Source organism: Talpa occidentalis, unplaced genomic scaffold (assembly GCF_014898055.3).
Source record: "Talpa occidentalis isolate TD23 unplaced genomic scaffold, MPIMG_talOcc4v2.1 talOcc4.8, whole genome shotgun sequence".
Lineage (NCBI taxonomy): Eukaryota > Metazoa > Chordata > Mammalia > Eulipotyphla > Talpidae > Talpa > Talpa occidentalis.
In genome coordinates this window covers 99,849,492-99,868,528 of record NW_023605194.1, presented here as the reverse complement: position 1 = coordinate 99,868,528, position 19,037 = coordinate 99,849,492, and the positions used below count along the sequence as shown (strand labels likewise).

General features: G+C 33.0%; 1 protein-coding gene across 1 annotated transcript in view; it reads right to left on the bottom strand.

Annotated features, from left to right (window-relative positions):
• The window catches only part of FSTL5 (follistatin like 5), a 558,421-nt gene extending 539,592 nt beyond the window's left edge, over positions 1-18,829 (bottom strand). The window contains exon 1 of the mRNA XM_054690351.1: positions 18,794-18,829. The gene's annotated coding sequence lies outside the window, so the exon portion shown is untranslated. The remainder of the gene's footprint in view (positions 1-18,793) is intronic.
• Between the last annotated feature and the right edge of the window lie 208 nt (positions 18,830-19,037).

Genomic DNA, 19,037 nt, shown 5'->3' with positions numbered 1-19,037 from the left:
ACAGCCTCCCTTGTTTTATAGAACCAAGTTAATCTTACATTTCAAGCAAAAATGGTTTGTAAACACACACACTACAAATACATATACTATATACCAGATATTTGGGTGACTCCAGTGAGTTTAAATCTATAAAGTAGCTGCCTGGGAAATTATTGATGGACGATGGAATAAGCAAAATCTCCTGTCTGACATCATCACACAGAGTAGCAACAGGATATGACATGGTATGAGAGGGCATTGTGGTATATTTACAAATACTACATCATTAAAGAAAAAAATTAAAAACTGATGAGGATGAGGTAGTACAGCTACTATTACACCCATTCTACATCTGAGAAAAATGAAGCCCAGAAAAGTTAAACCGTCCTAGTTCAAACAGTTGCTAAATGGAAGAGCCAGAATTCCAAATGGTTCTACTGATTCTCTAATAGTTTATAGACACCCTTGTATAGCTTGAATCCTTTACCCTCCCCAACCAACATGATTACATAGAAAAATACAATTTTTTCATTTATGATGTTAGACTTCTAATTTGGGGTTCTTTTCAAATAGTTTGTCAATGCTTTACTTCTGTGAGAAATGATATATTTTTAATAGAAAAGATATCTCATTCTGTTTAAATCTAAAATTCATTAAGAAAGCTTAGATTCAGGGAAAAATCTAAGCAAATGACTGAATATATTCCATAGAAGATATGAAACAGCACTGAAAAATCTTGCCACAATCTTGAAAAGAAATACACATAATATTGCCGCAAATATCACCATTAATTTATGTATCAATTTGTGATGATATAGTTTAACCTAGACAGTCTATGAATTACAGATTATCTGAAGAATAAAGTCAGCATATTATTTAAAAGGGAAAATTAATTAGAAAGTGGAAAAAATGTTGAATAGTAGAAAGAAGTATTTTGCGTGCCTCCCTGGTGGTGCAGGTGGTTGAGCGTGGCACTGTGAAGCTGTTTGCAGCCTCTGCAGTCCAGGTTCGATCCCAGCCAGCCAGCAAGAATCCCACATGGCGAGAAGACCAATCCTGTCTTGCCTGCTGCTCCCCTCAGCAGTGTATTTCTTCAGTCTGCCTGTTCTGTTCCCCGCTCTGTCTCTGGTGAGTCCTTTCACACTCCCGCGTATCTGGCCTGTACCCCCGTTCTTGTATAAAAATAAATCTTTAAAAAAAATTTAAAAAAAGAATATTATGGTTTAAAAAAGAATATTATGGTTGGGGACATGGAGAAAGTAGATAGGGAACCCTGAAAATGAATTCAGGTTCTTTCTTCCTTGAAACCTTTGGAAAAGGATATGGGGACTTGGGGGCAAGGATATTCAAGAATGATAAAGCATGAAATATATTCTATGTTGACAAAACAATCTGAGCCACAAGAAAGAATAACAATGAAGAGGATGTTAATAAAGCTAATATTTATTTAGCACTTGGTATATACCCCAAGTTCTATGACAGGTTCCTTATGTGGCTCTTCAAATGTTTTAAAAGAATGAAGTTCAAAATAAATAACACATTTTGGGGGGGATCAAATACATTATTACTTGAATCAGGGAAAAATAAATAATGAGAAAAAATATTCATATTATGTTTATACATAAAAACACATGTTACTGCATATATTTAATATCAATGTTTTATGAAAAATATACCTATATGTTATATGAATATACAATATAAAATGGCATAAAAATAATATACCCGTGCATAATTGTTGTCTGCTATTCCATGCCGGGATTATTTGTGAGAGTTTTAAATACATTATTTAATTTAATATTTATAATAATTCTACAAGTTGGGGTTTTACTTGCTTCTTTTACCCATGAGTCAACTAACATTTAGATACTTTAAATAATTTGCCATTTACCAGCTAGTTGCTGTGTTTCCAACTAACCTATGAAACTACCTAAGAAAATAGTCAGTCATCACCTTTACTTTAGGACCATTTCTTCAAAGTACTTTTTTCCTCAAATAATCTTTATCCTTCAGTAATTCAGCTGTTTAGTCAGTCATTTGAATCTGTTTTAAAGAAGCTAGCAGTTTCAGAGTGAGATAGTAATTAAGAGCCACATTTATTAGAAAATAGCCAATGTCCATTACACAGAGTAGTATTATCTAGCTATCACCACTACATTACATAAAGTACTATCTGTTATTGGAAGTTTTAGCCTTCCAGTTACAAAAATAGATTATTCATATAGCGCATGAAAAGAAAGTATTTGGAAATGGAGGGAATATCATCAACAACAATGAAAATGGGGATTTAGAATTTAACATCCATTCTTACCCTTTCTTTTAGCTAAGGAGGTAATTGAGAAACACAGTAGTTTATTATCTCTATCATCTATCATTCTATCTATATATTTCTCTATCCTCTATTTATCTAAATAATAGAAATTTCAACTAGGATGTTTTTGTATGTATCATGAAATTTGATTTCTAAGTGGCAAAATGAAAGTACATCAGCACAAATTGTACAAATCCTATGTTATTTTTCCACAAATAGCAGCAAACTAGCATATAATTGCACATATTCACATTTAATTAGCTGTCAAAACACCTATGGCTACATTTATCCAATTTGCAAATGTAAAGGGAAAACATGAAAAAAATGTGGTACAGTACACTTGCAGAATACAGGCTGTGCCTGCAATTTGCTACTTAATGTTTCAGGTTCAGGTTCTTGATAAAGACACTAAAATATACAATGCTTATTACTGGTTTGTTCCAAAATGTAAATAACATTCTGTATTATAATTGCTAGAAAATTAAAGACAAGAATGATGATCGAAATGGGAGAATAATAGCTGCAGTGTTGTTTTTATTTAAAAACCATAACTTATTTATTCCATGGAGAAACAAAAAAGGAGGAAAAAAGACAAGAAAACGCTGAATGTACTGGATAGAGAACACAATGGATAATGGGTAACAACCTTAAGCAAAGCTAATGAAATCACTGGAACTAATTTACTTAGGTCTCGTATTACTGCTTCTTAAGCATTTTTTCTTTAAATTGTGTTCTCCATGATTTGAAATAAATGCAAAAACATATTTATAGCAAAGTGAGAAAACAGAGTACTTTGAAGATATTTTGCAAGCATTGTAAAATGATTAAATTATAATTGACTTTAATGAAAGATTTCACTGTATAAAAATTACTTCTTATAATACAAGTGTATATAAATGAATTATTATTTTACATGAGCTGCAGTTTATGTTCCACTAATTACCTGCACAACTTTCTCTCTTCATTGTCTCCTTGACAGTTTCTAATGAAAACCTGTGTTTTAAATTATTACATTATGCACTTATTTTTATCTGGTTCAGTATTGTAGAAACAACCCTCAAATACACTAAGTATATCTGGAGCATATTTGAGAAAGGGGGTATAATTTTTAAGAACTACTGGACTGCAAATTAGAGTATTATTACAAAAAGAGCTTTTCAGACAACACAGATTATTGTATTTTTTACCTTTAATATGTATAATGTATATTTGTATATAAATGAGTAAGTAAAATAAGACATGAGTTTACATACTTTTTCTTTTTTTAAAGATTTATTTATTATACAAGCACTGGGTACAGTCAGAAGCGCGGAAGGGTGAGAGAATTCACTAGAGCCAGATAGGGGAACAGAACAGGCAGATGGACCAAAATACACTGCTGAGGGGAGCAGCGGGTGTAGCAGGAGAGGTCTATGCACCATGTGGGACCCTCACCGGTGGCCAGGGAGCAGCCGGGGATCGAACAGGTGCTGCAGAGGCTGCCGGCAGCTTCGCAACCCAGCGCTCAACCGCTGAGCCACTAGGGGAGGCCCTACATACTTCCTGAACCAGGAGAGACCTTTGATATATGCAATGACTTTCCAACTGATCATTACATCCTTTTTATGGACAAATACTCTTATGTTGTAAAATTATATTTTTTAATGGAATAAGCGAGAAAAACAAACTGAGAAACATAAAGTCTTCCTTTTATTCTCACTCATTCATGCGCATACAGAGTATGTGCTTATAAATTTTTTTCTGCCATTAGAATAACAGGCATTTGCCTCCTTCTCTAGGAAAAAAAGGTAGGCAAATCAGCTACTGTATGAGTATCAGATTAGCAATTTATAAACTATGATCACATTGCAAGTGGTTTTACTGACTTTTCTTTCTTTATGGATATTAATTCCTTTATTATGAAAGGTATGACCTCTAATTCCTACCTTATCAAACGATTCTATGGGAAGGCCTTCCTGTTGATTTATTCCTTGATTTATTCCTAAATCAATAAAAAAAATCTAGGAAAAGTACACCAGTTCTAAATCACTCAGAACAATCTCCACACATATTTTATTATTTTCCAGATTTCTGTAGCAAATTGGCACATTAAATGTAGATTAATTCCAAAAAAATGAAAGACATATAAGTGGCTAAAATAACCTCTTGATTTTAATTTGTAGTAAGTGTTACAAAACCCATTTCATGAGTATTTTATGAAAATATTTAATATTGTTTAAATATCTCTTATTTGCATATTTATGTAAATACTACATACAACTATGTAGAGCAATTTTGTAGTACCTGAAAATAACAATTTTCCATTATAAAGGAAAACACTGATTATAGAAAATGCATAATTATTAGTTTGCATTCTGCAAGTTTTGTGCAAAAATTAGTGTTATATAAATATTATTTAGATTATTCATAAATCATTTTATTCACTCAAATTAATCAGGTCTCTTGCTGGCATTCATATATTTGAAGACATAAAATTTATGTGTTTTATGTTACATATTTGAAATTAAAACACATTTAATGTTATAAAACATTAATAAATAATTTCCATAGTGTTTTGGTAGGTAGAAGCATATTGCCAAAACAACACTTATTACTCATCAATTCTCTTCCCCTTTTGTATATGTACAACACAGTGGACACACTAACCATTGCAGTGTGGATATGAACCAATTCAAAGGAATGTAGGAGACTGGCTAAATTAAGAAAACACCAGAGCAAGATACAAACCAAGGCACACAAGTGAAAACATGAACTTTGTATTAAAACTTGCATTCATATGGTCTGAAATAACACATAACTTCTAAGAACACTTAAAGGCCATGATAAATTTATTTTTTCAGGTGAGGAAAGTTTTGAAAGAGAGGTTATGTGTGTGTCAATTCTTATATCAATTAATCACCAGGGTAATATATTTTATTTTACTTTTAAACTTTTTAGGTGCCAGAAAAGCATCCACTCCAAAGAGAGAATCTTAGCATATTTCGGTGTACTACTACCAAATCAAAAAATCAAATTGAAAAATAATAGTCTGCAGGTGGCAATCAGAAAAACTGAGTTTAAGAGAAGAAAAATATTACAGATTTTGACAATAAGGGTGAGGCTAAACCATGAGGAGGCAAGTAAGGCAGGAAAGGTCAGGAAAGCTTCAGAGGTCTGGGCAAGTTGGGATAGACATGTTTATGGTACACATTAGTAAGAAGGAAGCAAAGTTAGCTCTGACTCCAGTGAGATGAATGTTTTATCTTCTCATTAAAAAGACCGAGAGCCCCAAAGTTTATACTTATTTTGGTTTCAAGTGCTCTCCTATGAATCAGTAGCAGTTAATTAAGATAGACTTGAAAAGGACCAGGAGGTTCTTGTCATATTTGTTTAAACGCTTCCTGAAGACCAGCAGAAAAATAATATAAAAGAAAAAGAGCTGGGTCTCCCCTGGGGGCACACCGGTTGAGCGCTAGGTTACGAGGCTGCCCACAGTCTCTGCAGCGCCAGTTCGGTCCCCGGGCACCAGTGAGGGGCCCACCAAAAAAAAGAAAAAGAGCTAACTTGATTTGTATTGTCTCTGGGGCCCCCAGACACAATTTCAGTACCTGACTCACAATACCTTTTGTACTAACATCATATATGTTATGTAAAATAGTTTTATATCATATACTAATGTTCTAAAATTTCTATTTGTTTACATAACATACCATTTCAATATCCTAATTTCTTATCTGCATATAGTTTACTTATAATGAAAAGTATTGGTAGGAAACAAAAGAATTTAAGTTTACACATTTATTTTCCCTCAAACAGTATTTTTATTTCATTTTATTATTTCTTTTTATTGATGTCATATTGCTTTACAACACTGTATATGATTTTGAGGTTTAGACACCAATATTGCCCCATAATAGTCCACTGTACCCCTTTCCCCACTTTGTGGTAGCCTCTCTACCTGCCTTCTATGGTAGATTTCTAGGGTTTGTTATTGATTTGATTTTATCTGACCCTTTGTTTTATTTCTCTATAATTCAGATTAATAATGACACCATCTGGTATTTGTCATTCTAGTCATGATTGTTTTGCTTAGCACAGTTCCTTACCGGTTATATACTTCTTTCCCCTAGCCAGTTTCAGTATTTTATTTTGTCTTGAACTCTTAGATAATTCACAACTATGTGTCTTGGTGTCAGTCTCATTACATTTTGGTAATCATGTGTCTTTTAGCTTCATGGATTTGTATATTTAATTATTTTCCCATGTTTGTGGGCTGTGTGCTGTTTCCCAGGATCAAAGTGAGTCCTAGGAGGTGGAGGAAGAAGGGGTGAAGAAAAGAGGAAGTGTCATTCTGTGTCCTATCCTTTTTGCTGATGACCCAGCCCACATGGTTTTTGCTTTAGTTAAGGGTCTTCCAAACTAATCAGCTCTCCTCTCCCTGGGGTGCCAGTCAGACACATGAACACTGGTTTAAACTACCAGTTCCTACCCCAACCACATTCTCTAGGCACTTCTCCATCTACCTGTTTTTTATATAGAGCTTAATTTGCTCAGTGTCTGTTCTGTTGCAGTCAGCATCAGTATCTAATGCCCAGAAGAGCTCTAGTTTCTCCCCAAGAAACAGGATCTTCTGGGTCCAGGTCCTCTCTGAACTATTTTATATTATCCTCCCAGGAGCTAGGCAGGGAAACGTAATGCCATAAATCCAGTGGTTTAGGTTTCCCTTATATAAATAAAGTATTTAATTTATTTAATTCCCAAATTCAGTGTGCTGAAATGATTAAAATTACAATTTGAATGTTGAGATAGATCTTCCTTCTTTTATTAATGGAACAGAGATAACCAGTAAAATGTACTTAGAAAAAAATTCAGAAATTACAGAAGTATCCAGTAATACCCTCTTTTTTCTAAGCAGCCACAGATTCCCCAGAGCCAAAAGGGTAACATTGGTTAATCTGATAGAAATGTTAAATAATGCTTTATGTTACAAAATCCTAATTTCAAGGTTAATGAGTTAAATAATTCATTTCTGGCTGGGCTTCTTTATTCTAATACTTAAAACACATGAAGGTTTTTTCTTTCCTGGATTAGCTTCCTGGCTAGAAAAACCAATATGACACTCTTACCAACCATGACCAATATCTAAACTCTGAGCTCAATACCTCACTTAGCCTTTTCTCTGCTTCCATGTTCTCAAGAGAACTGTATTCCTATGTGTACTTATTTGGCATGTGTATTTGATTCAACTTCATTTCTGCTTTCAAATTTGAATTAGCTTTAAATAAAAATATCTATTTTTCATTCTCTATACTTATGGATGACTTTCACAAGAAACCCATTAAGTTATTCCACAGAATTGTCCCTCTACATACATATATTCCTTAAGTTAATATACTACCTATTAACTATTAGTATATATAAAATGCCAACATGGAATTAAACATAGGCAGTTAAAAATCAATTAATTTAATGTTGTTCATTATATAGATGCTAATACTTCATCTTTATTTTCTGGAGAATTATGTGTAAAAGAACTCCACAAATCAAAATAATCAATTTTTTCATTGGTTGTAAAAATAAATAGAATAGTAATAGTATGTTTCATCAGGCAGAAAATCTATTGAATGAAGCCAATGACATTTGGTTCCACTTGAACACATTCTGGAAAATTACATTATAGAACTGTCAAACACAAATTCCAACCAAAATGTCATGTTTATACAAAGGCAACAATCTGAAGGACAAAGTGAATCTTGCCTTATCCTAGAACCTTCAAAGCTGAGTTGTATGTTATTTAACTATAGTCCTTTAGGGACAAATCAGTTTTTAACGTAAGTTTAACCTTCTCAGACATAAGGCAGAAACAAATGCAAGATACCATGTCAATGATATCTTAATAGAAAAAACTATAGTTGGCTTATCATATTATCTTCTATACTGATAATTGAAACAAAATCAAAATTCCTTCTCTTAAATGGGGAAGTAAACTGTTCAAAATATTTTTTAAATGGTGGCTTGTAAGGATTAAAGTCTATAAAGGTATTATCCCACTTTTAAGCATGTCAGGCTGATTGTGTCCCATTGCTAATATAGGTGTGTCATTAATTTGGGAAGTTTGGTGTTAGGCCTCCTATCATTCTGAGTTTTTATCTACTTTGGCAGAATAAGACTGAAGCACCAGCAATCTAGCAGTCCTCATTTTCCTGCAGCTCAGGATAAATAACCCCATTTGCTCCTCACTGACCTTGGAATCCTTATTTCTATTTAAATTCTCCATAAATGATTTTTTTTTTCTCTTACAGTATGTCTGAAGTTAAAATGATCACTTTTCCCACTACCCTAGAGAGATGGGGGAAATTTTCTCTTTCCAACACCATCGAAATCTTCAGTCTTGGGCCTCCCCTGGTGGTGCAGGTGGTTGAGTGCCACACTGTGAAGCTGTCCTCAGCCTCTGCAGTGCTGGTTTGGTCCCAGCCAGCCGGCGAGGGTCATGCATGGCGAAGCAGACCTCTCCTGTCTTGCCCGCTGCTCCCCAGAGTGGTGTATTTCATCAGTCTGCCTGTTCTGTACCCTGCTCTGTCTTTGGTGAGTCCTCTTGCCCTCCCGCGCATCTGGCCTGTGCCCCAATTCTTGTATAAATAAATAAAAACCTTAAAAAAAAAAAAGAAAGAAATCTTCCTAGAGAACAGCAGGTCCTTATAAAGAATCTTCAGTCTTCTATTATTCTATATTTCAGGTCAATGTTTTATATTTCTTGTAATGACATGTTATTTTTACCAGTCCTGTAATTTAATATATAGTTCACGTTAGATTATGAAAATAAATTTTATTGGAGGCGACTCAGTTATGTATCAAATGTATATATGTGTAAATATGTTTATAAAATTATATATTAAACCTCCACAGAAGTCTGGAGCTGTCTAAGTTTGTTTTGTTTTGAAACACCCCAGCAATAAAATAATGTCTTAGTACAATATCTCCTGGATAGTATAAAGTTCTACATTTCACTTCAAGACTGATAATATGAAACTGATTCATTTACCATATATTTTTAGAGAAAGACTTTAAAACTTGTTCTTGATACTACCTCTAAATAGCACACTCATTTCCCTAGCCTTTCATATTTTATTGTAGCTCTCAAATATATAACCTTTGCCAAATACCAAGCTCAGTTCAAAATCTTCTAGCAGTAATACTAAATTTTCTTCATAATTCCTTAAACTGTAACCTAATATTCTTATTGTCTTGCTTCCCTGCACCTGTTGGTAATATCAAAATATTCAAATGTCAGGTGGCTGGGTTTGCCAGCTGGGAGGGTTTTTCATCTTACTGTGGGTAGCATTTTGCCCATTACTAGGTATGCTTCTTTTTATGGGCAGGATAATGATATTCATGGGAAACTGTCTGCTAGAGAACTAGGATGAACATTGCAGCAAATCTGCATCACAATGCACTGCCCTCTTTTTACTACCTGAGATAGGAGTAAAACTTTAAGGGCATTTCTTACAACCTTCACTGTGTAGTTCACATAGAAAATTAGTTTGGGATCTGATTATTTAGGAGGCTATCTCACAAGAATGTTAATCAAGTAATAGCATGTACAATTTATAACTTGTCTTTTTTCTCCCCCTTTCAAATCTTGTTTTCTTCTCTTTTAAAGTAAATACTCCTATTTGAACAATCAAATGAGGAAAAATCAGATAAGATGCAGATGATAACTTTTACAGGGACATAGGGCTCTATGCTGATATGAGGAGGACAAAGCAGTGACTTAAGAAGAGGCAATGTGAAAGTATAGAGAAAATCATGTGATTAATTGTGACCTAACATAATCACAACTGAATAATCCAGTAGTGATCATTCTATAGGTTATATGGAAACCCACATGTCCAGTTAAATAACTATAGTCATTAATTTTATGACTAGCATATTATATGCTAGCATTTTATATGCTGTGAACACATATCAAAGCAGTAAAATTTCAAGATTTTTTTCAAGCATAACATTTATCCATCAACATCTGTCTATCTGTCTGATATTAACTTGATTCTTCACTAGTCCAAGAAGAATCCAGAGGGAAGGCAAAATTACCTCACGAACAAAGCTCACTAGAAGCCATGCATATGAGTGAAATAGAAGCCTCAATAGAAGTCATAAATATGAACGAAATGTGTCAACACAGTGACTCAAATTTGACAATAAACCAAACTTTGAAAAAACTTTAAAGAAATCAGTGAAGAGCAATGGGTTCTGTACTATACAGCAAATATCTTTATTTGTCTTGGAACTATGTGTGGTGACTAAAGAAGCTAATACTAAGGATATAAAACTCAGTAATCTCTCCCCTCAAAATTATGACTATATTTTATAGAATTATATGAACTACATATTATATATTTTATATTGCATACTGTGCAATTTTACATTCAGCAATTCATTCTGTTTTGTAGAAATTATTTGTTTCTAAAATTTTGGTCACAGGGCCTCCCCAATAGGGCAGCGGGTTGAGTACAGTGCTGTGAAGCTCTGCAGCCTCTGAAGCGCAGGTTCCATTCCCAGCTGGCCAGGGAGATTCCCACATGGCATGGCAGACCTCTCCTGTGCACCCGCTGCTCCCCTCAGCAGTGCATTTCAGTCGTCTGCCTGTTCTGCTCCCCACTCTGTCTCTGGTGAATCCTCTCACCCTCCCTTGCCTCTGGCCTGTACCCCAGCTCTTGTATAAAATAATAATAATAATAATAATAATAAAATCTTTAAATTTTGGTCACATTTTTAAATTTGTGAATTTTAAACATATTTAATCCAGAAGCTTTAATCTAGATGTACTTAAACTATCTGTAACAGATTTAATAAGTAGCTTACAAATATCCCTAAAAGAAGTTTAGGTATAAGTTGTGCCATTTAACCAAATTGTGCAAACAATCACAAATTTCTAAAGGATGTACAGCTATTATATCTTTCCCCAAATCTCAAGAAACAGGTAGGAACAAAGTATTGTCATTTTTGTGAAAGTTAAGGTTTCCAGAGTAGAGATGGCAAGGATGATTTTAAAATGTTGCATTACAGACTGCATTTGGCATTTTGCCATAACCATCATATTTACAGAAATTGCAGGTTGGTACAAGGTCTGTCTCAAATATTATACGACTAGGCTGCCTATTAAGTTACAATTGTACTCAGCTACAAATAAACTGGTGTGTCATAAAATATAAGGCAAAACATCTAATTACAAATGTGGGTCTGTCTGAACACAAACCTGATTAAATTGATTTTCATTTTATCAGAATACAGACTAGCAGAATAGAAGAAGCCTAAAATTACTCTAAGTTGGATGGAAATAGACAAAGTCTATAGAAATGTATGGACTCAATCTAAACAATTTTATAATATTTCTTATTTGAATAAGTTCCCTTCTTTACAACACAGTATAACTTCATTTGAACTTGGACTTAACATGAAAAGGAAAAACATTGAGAAGCTACATTATTTTTGTTACTAACTTCAGCAGTAATGGGATATCATCAGCTGACCAATTTTAAGTTAAAACAACAAAGTGAAAATCAAATTATAGAATATAAAACAAGTCATGCTTTTAAAAAATAAAATCAATCATCAAAGGTCTTTTTTTGTTTTTAAAATATATTCACAAGAACAAAAACTGATATTCTTGAAAATACCGTAGACAAGATTTTAATCAGTTTCGCTTCTTCCTCAGGGAGGAGTAAAATACGCAGCTCAGACAGTCTTTTTTTTAATCTCACACCACAAAATAAAACCACCTAGAAAATAAAGGATCAAGTCTCCCCATAGGCACGAATAAATAAATAAATGAATAAATAGATCAAATGCTGATGTTACTGGCATTTCCAGAATAGTTCTAGGAATATTTGAATTGAGGGGCTGAATTCTTTTATGAGTTGATGTAATTTAAAGGCTGTTACACTGCAGTTTGAGTACCTGTAGATTAAAATGCCTACACTCGTAATTGGAAAATATGTTTTTCCCATTTTGTTTCAAATTTCCATCAGTTCATTACTTCATCCTTTTTTTAGATTAGAAATAGCTAATCTTTATAAAACAAGAATAAAGTTCTTTAATATCAGTAAATGAGCAAATCAATGACTAGACATTAAAGTCTCTTATTATGTTTACCAAAATACGCCTATTATTCTCATTATATGTAAATTGATAGGCATTAGGTCTAATCAGTATTTTTATAATTCCGTGTCAATGACAGAGCATATATGTTGACATTTTTAAATAGGTTTGTGACATGCCATGTAAAATCATGTAAAAATACAATTGGATTATATTCCCTGCTTCCTGATTATTTTTGGCTGGACATTTACCCAAGAGGGGATGGTTAGCTTTGGGTGTTTTATTTGGAATATTTTCTTCCTCTCTCTCTATGCACATTAATCCTATTAAAATTATTTTACAGTGAGAGTCCTTTGTCTTTTTTTGCATAGCTAGCTGGATCCCTTTAGTGCATGTTCAGGGGTCCCTGGGTATTTGTAGTATTTGTTGGTCATGCACTAACAATTACGGAGAGTGAAGACTGGTAGATATTAACCTCTCTGTTAATGTATGAATTGGTAATCTGTTAACCTAGTGCTTCAAAATCTGTACATGTGGAGCTTCATACTTACATTATTTTTGTCACTCTCAAAATTCTTCTGATATTGAAAAAAATTTTGTAGGAAAATTATTACACTTCATATTTTTTCTTTGACTTGCTTTTGTTTACCAATGTGGCCAAATATGTTACTTGAATTTATTTGCTTTCATACATTTTGCTTCAAATTAATCTACATAAATTCTATGCAATTTTTCTTTTGTCACAAAGTTTTCATATTTATAATTTCTTATTTTCTAAGATATTAAACTGATTTTTCATCTCTGATACTGGCTATAATATACTAGTTTTCTTTAGTCTTTCATATTTTCCTCTGATATTCCTTCTTCTATTTAGATTACAATAGTTCTTTTGCTGTGAGTTCTATCACTTTTATCCTTTATGTAGTTTTGTTTTTAGTATTTTTCTAAGAAATAACTTTTTAGCACAGTAAAAGCAAAACTGCAACAAAAAAATTTTCTGATAATTATGCTGTTTAATTTTACATTTCATAAATATTCTTGTTTTCACTTTGGTTCATAATGAACTTGTTTTGTTGATGTTCCAAAAGAATAATGTAATTCTGTTTAAGATTCAAGTATCTAACTATTGCCCCAGTTTAATTATTTTTCCATTCACTCAGTCATGTTGTGGCTTATAAATTCTCATATATTCAAGGGTCAATATCAAATATCACACTGGTTTAATATCAGCTAGTCCACATTTCCTCTCCTTTCTCTACACAATAAACTGAGCAGGTCCTACCCATTTATTTTTCCAACCTACTTTGGCAGAAAAAGGTCTCCTTTTGCTTAGCTTATATTCTTTTTCTTTTTTTAAGATTTATTTATTTACTTATTTATTTACTTATTTATTTATTTGTTTATTTATACAAGAGCCGGAGTACAGTCCAGATGTGCGGGAGGGTGAGACGATTCACCAGAGACAGAGCAGGGAACAGAACAGGCAGACTGATGAAATACACTGCTGAAGGGAGCAGCGGGCGAGACAGGGGAGGTCTGCCGCAACATGTGGGACCCTCACTGGCTAGCTGGGATGGAACCGGTGCTGCAGAGGCTGCGAACAGCATTGCGCTCAACCGCCTGCGCCACCAGGGGAGGCCCTTAGCTTATATTCTTTTTTTTTATTTAAATATTTTATTTTATATAATTCTTACATCTTTTATTTATCTTTGGACAATGTATGCATTTTCATTTTGGTTATATTCCCCATACAATTACACACACCCCACTTATTTTGACACTAGTCCTTCCTTTTCCCGTCCCTCCATCCCCGCCCCCCATAGTGTGTCTCTGGTCTATAGTTGCTTGTTGATTTTGATTTTTACTTTGTATTGATTAGTCTTTTTTCTGGTCTCTTATTTAGGTTTTCTAAATTCCTGCTATGAGCGAGACCATCCGGTATTTTTCTTTTTCTTTCTGACTTATTTCACTGAGCATGATCCCTTCTAGCTCCATCCATGTTGCTGCAAACTGCATGTGTTTATCTTTCTTAAAGTGCATATATCAGATTCTGAGGTTTTTTTATTTATCAGAACTATTTTAAAATTCCACTCATAAGTGACTCACTATTATAACATAACTCTACCCGAATTAATTTCTAATTTAAACAAACTTCTAATCATATAAGTGGACTATTTTATAGATAAAAATGAAATTCTAATATTCATGTGAAATATAAATTAATATGACTCATATATTTACAAAAGCATGTTGTTTAGCACAGGGGTAAAAAAGTTAATTATAGAAAAATAACATTTTATAAAAATGCTCAAACTCTAACCTCATGTAGCAATAAATCATCTCAAGTAACTCAGTCTCTAATTATAAAAACCTCAGTGGTAAACTTAGCGAAGTGTATGGAATTAATTTGTGTAATTTTTACCTGACTTCAAATATATCACTTGAAAACAAGATTACATCAATTGAGGCACTTATTTTCTCTAAGGATAAATTAAAATTTCAGAGTGAAAATTACTATTTGAGATAAATTATCAGAGGAGGAGTCAGAGGTCTAGAATTTAAGTGACTTTCCCCAGGGCACAGCACTATTTAAGTGCTCAACAGGGAGTAGGAAGCAATCCCCTAAATCCAGGGGCAATTTCTATTGCACTTCCCAGGCCCTTTCTACTTGATCTTTTATATTACTTTTTTTTTTACTACTTTTACTGCAGTCATGCTGAGAATAAGTATTTTTTCCCACCAAGATAATTCAGATATAGGTGGTCAAAGAGGGGAGAAACATATGTGATTAAATGCCTCGGGTACTATGATAGCACTATTATAATTGCTTGCTAGATATTAAAACACTTTCCAGTGAAAAATAGAACCATTGGGAACTAGAAGGTCAATCTTAAAGAAGGCTGATGAATTCTCTTGAGGAATATACTAAAAAATCATCCCTCTGCACTCATATCAACAGCTTGAATTCCTTAAAAATATTTTTGCAGGTATTTGAATTGATCAGTTTTTATTAATTATAATTTCAACAACAGGAAATAATGAAAAGAAATCTAATACTCATGCTTTGAGAACATTTTGCAGTTTTTACAATTATGTTGTAAAATTATATGTAATGGTACAAGCAAAAATATTTTATAAAAACCTTAAATGAAACATAGTTATATAGTATGATTTTATTTTTCAAAAACATATGAATGTATGTATTTGTACATATCTATTGGTAAAAATAGAAACTATAGATTGTTAACCTTATTAGTTTCTGGGTATTTTCTTATTGAGTCCCTTTTTATTTTTTCTAAGGTCTATAATTAGCTTATATTTTCCAATCATAAAAATAATATTAAAAAAATTATAACTGACATTTTACCTTGATGGTGATTTGTATTTTAAACCTTGTAAAATATTAGTATCAATATTCATATATGCTATATATTCTAGAACTGATAAAAGATTTGCAAAATGATACTATCTTTGGTCTCACAACATAAACTAAAGCTTAACCAATTAATTAAAGCAGTAAGAAAAATAAATTTAGTCCATGTAGGGAAATTAAATCAAAATTGAGAGATAAGGTTTAACAGTACACATTTCAATGACTAAAAAGTAAAATGTCTTCTCTCACTCTATAAAAACTCTACATAACTTTACTTTTAATTAACTGAAATGGTGTAATTCGTTTTTGAAAATAAGATCCAAGGAATGCAAAAGCTAGGTTATAATAATCATCATAATAAACAGACCTTAAATCAATTAAAACTTTGATAAATAAATACAAAATAAATCAGAAAACTCCCTGCTCACACAAACTGCTAGGGAGTTAAATTCATATCCATGTATATTAACATAGTCCAGAAGTATTTCTCCTAAGAAAAGTAATTGCTTCCTTGTATAAATCTCATGTGATTTGGGGGATAATTAAATGAGGCAATGCATATAAATTGCTTATTGGAATATCTAGCACAAAAGTATTTGGCTCAATATATTAGGCTATCTCTAGTATTATCATTATCATTATTATCTCTGTATCAGCAGCCCCTGTACTTTTTTTATTGAAGCCTTAATAATCTTAGCTGTTTCACTGTTCAAATGAAACTTGTATGAGAAGTGAGTCATACAGATTGTGTCAAAATATGCATTATAAATTCCATTATTTTGCTTCTTAAATATCATTTATGTATATTTTACTTTTATTTTTCTGTCTATCTATAATAATTTGAGTTTAAGAGAAATCTAAAATGGAAACAGGAAAAGCTTATATTTCTATTCACATGAACTGAGCAGTTCTTAAAACAAGCAAGTTGAAATGATCTCAATGATTATCAATCATTTTAAGGACTCGATCTGGAACAAATTATTTGTTTTTATCTCTTATCTATACTTTTTATATATACTTTCATCTATACTTATCACAAACTCTCCTATCTAGCTTCCAATGACCCACATACCAATATAGCCCCCCCCCAAACTAAATAAGCTCTTACTATTGGTCCTCTCACTCTATGCAGATGTAGCCAAGACATCTTACTATAGCATTCACATTTTCTTGTATATACAATTTCTGCCTTGTAGTTATTTCAAAATATGTCCACAGATTATATAATCCTATTTCCATCACGAAGTGGAGCTGTATTCTCCTCCTTTTCAGTGTGGGTACTAATCATGGATTCAGTAATTGACTTCTGATGAATAAAATACAGTTGATGTAATAGCCATACTGTTTTATTTTATACTTAAATGTAAATTACTATATTTTCTTTTATTGTGTGTGTGTGTGTGTGTGTGTGTGTACATGCGAGGGTAATGCTTTTTTCCCAGATGGTATATTTTCTTTGATTATTTGTTTTTTGGTATTTATTTTGGAAGCAAAGAAATTTTTTCAAATTGTTTAAGTGAATACTTTATAAATAGTGGCTTTTACAAAATTCTAATACTTTTTTTTTTAATCTTGAGCTCCTACCAGAATTCAGCATCTCTATTTAATTTTTCCTCCTATTCCCACTTTTTGGGATAATGTATGACATTGACATTTTGTTTTCCTTTTTTCTATCCTTGTCACAACTTTGTTTCTCCTTAGGTTATAATTAAATATGTTCATTTCTTGATGACATTCCCTTAGTTGATATTTTGGTAATCACTTCTTGGTTAGATGAAACGCATCCTTTAGCACAATGCTCAAGGATGTTTCATGCTTGTATTATTACAGTATTACTGCAGATATAAAACTCATTTTCTAAAAAACAAAAAAAACTAATGAACTGAATTAAACAAACATTTAGAATCAACATTGGGATTTACTACATTAAGAGCATCACTAAACATCTAATTCCATCCTTCACTATACATTTGATTGCTTATACCTATTTTACTTTCTGCCTTTCTCCGTCTGTTCTGAGAAGGACTAATATGATTTATAGTCTAAAAAAATCAGTCACATTTCTTTAACTAACAATGAAGATGCAGCCAATAATTAACATTGCACCAAAGATAATGTAATAAATGGAAACAGATCTACTGAATTGAAAATCCTGAAATAAACCTGCACATATACGGACAGCTACTTTATGATAAAGGAGCTTGGATCATACAATGGAGAAAGGAAATCTCTTTTAAAATTATGTTGTAGGGCCTCCCCGGTGGCACAGAGATTGAGCGCTGGGTTGCGAGGCTGCCCGCCACTTCTGCGGCGCCGGTTCGATCCCTGGCTGCTCCCCGGTCACCAGAGGAGGGTCCCACATGGCGCACAGACCTCTCCTGCTGCCTGCTGCTCCCTTCAGCAGTGTACTTCGGTCCTTCTGCCTGCTCTGCTCCCCGCTCTGGCTCTGGTGAATTTTCTCACCCTCCCGCGCTTCTGACTGTACCCAGTGCTTGTATAAATAAAACATAAATAAATAAATAAATCTAAAAAATAAAAAAATAAAATAAAATTATGTTGTAAAAACTGGATTGCCACATGCAAAATATTGAAATTAGACCACTATGTTACACCACATAAAAATTAATTCAAAATGGTAAAGACTTGCATGTAAGACCGAAAGCCATAAAATACATCAAAGAAAACTTTATCAAAACACTCCATGACATTGCCCTTAGCATGTGTTGGGAACTTACTTCCAGTTACAAAAGAAACAAAGTAAAAAAATAAACAAATGAGAGTATATCAAACTAAAAAGCTTGTGCACAACAAAAGAAACTATCATTGAAATTACTGAATTAGTAAATTCAGTAATTACTGAATAGGAGAATATATTTCCATATCATATCTCTTACAAGGGGTGAATAGACAAGGTATGTAAATAAATCATATAACTCAACAACAAAAATAAATAACCCAGTCAAAAAAAGTTCAGAAGATCTGAATAGACATTTCTCAAAAAAACAAAGATAGATGATCAACAGGCACATGAAAAATAATTCATCATCACTTACCAGGGAAATGAAATCAAAACCACAGTGAGGTATCACATCTGTGAGACTGGCCCATTTCAAGAACACCACAAAAAATATGTGTCTGGGAGAATGTGAGAAACAAAGCAGACCTTGTTTGCTTGATTGGAATGTAGACCTGTCTAGTTTCCAAGGAAAAGAGTAAGGAGTTTTCTTGAAACACTAAAAATAGAACTACCAGGGCCTCCCTGGTGGCACAAGGGGTTAAGACGCAACTTATGAAGCT